Here is a 4,931-nt window from a genome sequence, read left to right on the forward strand (position 1 = left end):
TGAATCCTTTTGTAATAAAAGCTGTGTAGTTGGATAAACACAGGTACAATTCTTCCCTTTCTCCTGCTCCTCTTCTTAAGAATTAGTGACAAACACTTATCTTACTGAATGATGGGGAGTGTTTTGGAAGAAGACATGACTATCACCTCTTTGAAGAGGAAGAAACACATAGAACTCTGACATTTTCAAAGTCCTTCCACAGACAAGAGCTCACCAATGCTCAGAAAATTCCATTACCCATTGTACCAAGATGTCAAAGAGTTAGCAGGATCCCTGCTTTGATCAAACAGTATGGCTTCAAAAGGCATGTCTGTCTGTCTAGCTAAATTAACCTTAATTATCCTGTTGAATAAGAAACTGCCATCTGAAGTAGGTGTATATATGGTATAAAAGTAAGTCATTATTGTATCGTTTGCTATGGTGAGGATGTTTGTGCTTCTCCCAACATTTATAAAACTTAATTCTTTAATTAAGATCTTTAGGGGGTGAGTTGTTATGAGGTCTATGCCTTCTAATAAGCTGGAGGAGCAAGGGTGACCTTTTACCCCTTCTATCACATGAGGACACAGCAGTCAGGCCTCCCGGAGGAAGCACCGGGACCTGATTTTGGACATGCCACATTCTAGGCTGGGCTGGGATAAGTAAATTTCTACCACTTATAAATCACTCAATCTTTGACATTTTGTTGTAGCAGCTCAAATACACTGAGGAGAATTTCAGTGATATGAGGGGGAAAGCTATCTATATCACTGAAAAAAAAATGGACCCAAAGTATGTTACCCCAGTTGGGAAGAAAATAATGTCAAGAAGGAAAACACTGCAAACAGAAAAGGCTTTTTAGGCAGCGATTTAACAGAGCCTTTTGTGAAAGACAAGATGTCAAGAGTTCAAAATAAGAATAAGACAAAGAAGAAAAGAAATTCAAGTTGGGAAAGAATTGGAGAAATTCATTATTATTATCCAACTATAGGTTGCATGGGAGAAATAGTGGCAAACAATTCTGGATAACATCAGTGTGGGTCGTCTCAAATAGCTAAACATGAAGGAACATAGGGCCACCGTTCTACAAATAATTTGAAGCCCTTGAAGAACAATAGTTAAAGACAGTATAATCCAACCTATCCCATGCTAGCATTCTCACAAAGAATGACTAAAAATGCGGAAACAGAGATATTTAAGAGACTTTTGCTCCAGCATAAATCATATGAAAAGGGGGTCCTGTTGGGAAAGTAATAATAGACAAATGGGAATGAACACTATAAAAAAAACAAACATAGGTAGAGAAATTGATAAAACCTAATGTCTGAGTGCATATGCAAGTGAGTAGGGGGTTAAATCTAAATACTATAATAAAGATGGGAATCTCACAGTTTTAAAAGAAAATTACAGAGCTAAGGAAGAAAGAGTAAACAAACATGAAAAGGAATATGGTGTGGGAAAGAATATAGAGTTTTCATGTGTTCAGTGTTTATGTTTGATTGCCTAGTCAGATTGAGATGCTCAAAAAATGCTGGTGATATGAGGTGAACCTAAATGACAGGCACCAATAGAATTTGGAGAAAAAGACCAAAATGTCCCATAAAGAGAATTGAGACCAAATGCAGACACGCAACAGACCTGCAAAGAAAACACTCATGCAAGCTTAACCTAAGTTCAAGCCTAAGCACCTATATAAAAGCACCTATATAAAAGCACCTATATAAAAGGCAAAACATATAAAAGGCTGTATACCCAGTGCTGAGGAAGTAGGTATTTGTGGATCTCTGAGGCTCACTGGCCAGATAGCCTGCTTATCAAGCTTGGTATCCCAATGAAAGACCTTATCTCAATCAATCAATCAATCAATCAATCAATAAAATGAAAGACCCTAAATAAATAAATAAATAAATAAATAAATAAATAAATAAATAAATAAAAATAAGGAAAGCAACCTCCTGAAAGTAGAAACCCAAGGTTGACCCCCTGCTTCCTCGTACACACACACACATCTGTAGAAACTTATAAACACACAGGTACATGCATGCAAACATGTGCACACACACACACACACACACACACACACACACACACACACTAGCCAACAATACCAAATCACACAGACAAAAAATGAATGGTACAGGATTAGTTAATAAGATGAGTTTCTTATGGTTTGAAAACAACTTAAATAGAAATGAATAGGATTCTGAAGTGCTAGATGGTTTGCAGCTTATAGAAAGCCATCTGGCTTATAGCCACCTTTTCAACTTTGCTCATTATTTTGCACCAAAAAATAATTTCCTCCAGAAACCTAGACATGTTTGTTACCTACATATCCCATGCGGGTGATGATTATCTTGGTTTTTGTTTTGTTTTGTTTTGTTTTTGGATTTTTGCTAGTTTTGCGTTCTCGACTCCCTCTGCCCATCTGAGTCCCTGAATTTTACAAGGCTCACAACCTGCCCTAATTTCTCATAAGTTATTCCCTATCTATTTTATCTACACTGATTTCTCAAGTCTCAGAAGTGGGAAAGTAACTAAGAGAACCCAAATGATGTAACACTGAACTTCATTGTACATAAAACTTTATATTGCTGTTTAATTAATTTACACACAAAGTAAGGAATATTTAAGTTCCCTCATAGTTAAAGTAAAATTTAGTTTTGTATGTGAAGGGTGAATCTTAGCAAAGGAATGAAGGAGGTTTGAGGGAAAGAATGAAAGAAAGAGAATGTAATCAAAAGATGGTAAAATAGGAAAATACAGCTATAAATAAATTAATTATAGATGTAATCTGAAAAGCAAACAATACTATCATATAATTCAGAATAAGTGAGAATATTATAGCATTTAGAATAAGTGTGAGTGTGAAGTGAGTGTTAGTGTCATGGGGAACAGTGAAGAACAGATAATGCTTACCGATATGGATAAAGTAGCTTACATGTATTTTTCATAACAACCACATTTAAAAAGCAGCAACTGTTTAGAAGGTTGAGTCTGTACAGCAAGGCTAGAAGTGTTGAGACAGGTCAGGCCAGTGCTTTAAAAGTTACAGTGGACGCAGTTTGAGTATAGAAGACCTCAAAGTCCAACCCCACAGGGATTCACTTACTTCAACAAGACCACACCTACTTCAACAAGGCCAAAGTTCTTAATAGTGCCACACAGCAGTGGCACTCAGTAGTTTGCAATGCCACTTTGATGAATAAATGTGAAATAGAGAAGTGGGGAGGAGGAGATGTGAGCAAAAGGAGAGGTGGGGAGGAGGAGAGGTGGGGCAGGAGGAGAGGTGGGGCAGGAGAGGAGGGGAGGAGGAGAGGTGGGGAGGAGAGGAGGCAGGGAAGAGGAGAGGAGGGGAGGAGGAGAGGCAGGGAGGAGGAGAGGTGAGAGGAGGAGAGGTGGGAGGAGGAGAGGCAGAGAGGAGGAAAGGAGGGAGGAGGAGAGGTGGGGAGGAGAAGTGGGAGGAGGAGAGGTGGGCAGGAGGAGAGGTATGAAAGATGGCAAGATGGAGAAGCACAAATGTAGAGAGATAGCACTAAAGACAAGGTGGCAATGAGAGATGTGGGAGTTTGGCTGCAGTGGACAGGAGAATCATTTATTAGTAAGTAGGGCAAGTCAGGTGTTGTGCAGAATCCTGGAGCTCACACATGCTCTGCCCTAGAACCTGCTGCCCAGTCACAAAATCACCCTGGATCTGACCAACAGCAGGATGTTGAAGATAGAGAGTAGTTCATTTACTGAATTGGGCCTCCTTAAAGACTGCCAATAGTCCATGCTGCTGCCTGGGGCCATGTTGATGTCTGTAGTCCGTGCTGTCTTTGGAGGCCATGTTTGTATGTGGTCTGATGCCAGAGACCATCCTGAGGTCTGCATTCTGTGCTGCTACCAGACGCTATGTGGAAGTTCACGATCACGCTGCCTCTGTGTGTTATGAGCTAGAAAGTTTACTTTGCAAAGATAGAAATGATTGCAGACTCATAACTGAACATGAACAACATTGAAAGCTTCCATGACATTCTGCTCTGCCCCCCTGCCCAAAAGAAGAGAAACGGTCTAGACAGGATGCCCTTGAAGAGAGTCCTTAGAAATTGTAGTAAAGATGCTAAAGATGCCCTGCAGAGTTCACAGCTTCTGGCAGGAGGGCTTTAAGGAGCTGGCCATTGTGTATCTTATCATGATCCAATGTGTATTTGGGCAACACAAATCATACTTATTGTATTTTTCTTTTCTTTTTGGAGGAAGGCATAAAGATAGGAGGATGGGTCTTGGAGGAAAGGCAGTGTTGTGATCAAGGTGCACTGTCTGAAATACTAGAATAATCAATAAAAATATTATATTAGAAAACAAAAGTTACAGGGTATGTTTTTTTTTCTTTCAGTCTGTTTTGTCTTTACCATGCACCCTTAATTCTTTGATAAGGAAAATTGTTACCCAAACACAATTTCACATATGTTACATTTGAAAGTGTAACCAACTTCCTGCGGGTGAGCTTTTCCAAGCAAAGCATGCATCTTTCAGACTCTTCACAGGGCTAACATGAGAGAGCATGGTAGCAAAAGTCCAACTTGATTAAGAACATTCTGTCAACACGGCTGAGAATGTTCGATAGTCCTGTGAGCATCTTTACCTAATATGGATAGGCCAGACCATGTAGGACAAATAACTTCAGGTCACAAAACCCAGAGAAGGGCTTTCACTGGGGAATCTTTTATTTGTTCTCCATTTCCTCAGCACACGCATAGCTAATATTTAGTAAGCCTGTATTTGCATATGTTATAATTCTGGTACCAATTTACAGCTACTTAGTAAGGAGCTGTCAAGCCCCTAATCTAGTGGTCCTAAGCATGTCATCTGCCTGGTCCTGTTTAAGCCTGATGGTCTATACTCAAACCATAAAAAACAGATTACAATATCGATTTGTGATGTCACATCCATGCTGCAAATTGCAACAGCAA

The sequence above is a fragment of the Mus musculus genome, chromosome 4 (assembly GCF_000001635.26).
Source record: "Mus musculus strain C57BL/6J chromosome 4, GRCm38.p6 C57BL/6J".
In the NCBI taxonomy this organism is placed as follows: domain Eukaryota; kingdom Metazoa; phylum Chordata; class Mammalia; order Rodentia; family Muridae; genus Mus; species Mus musculus.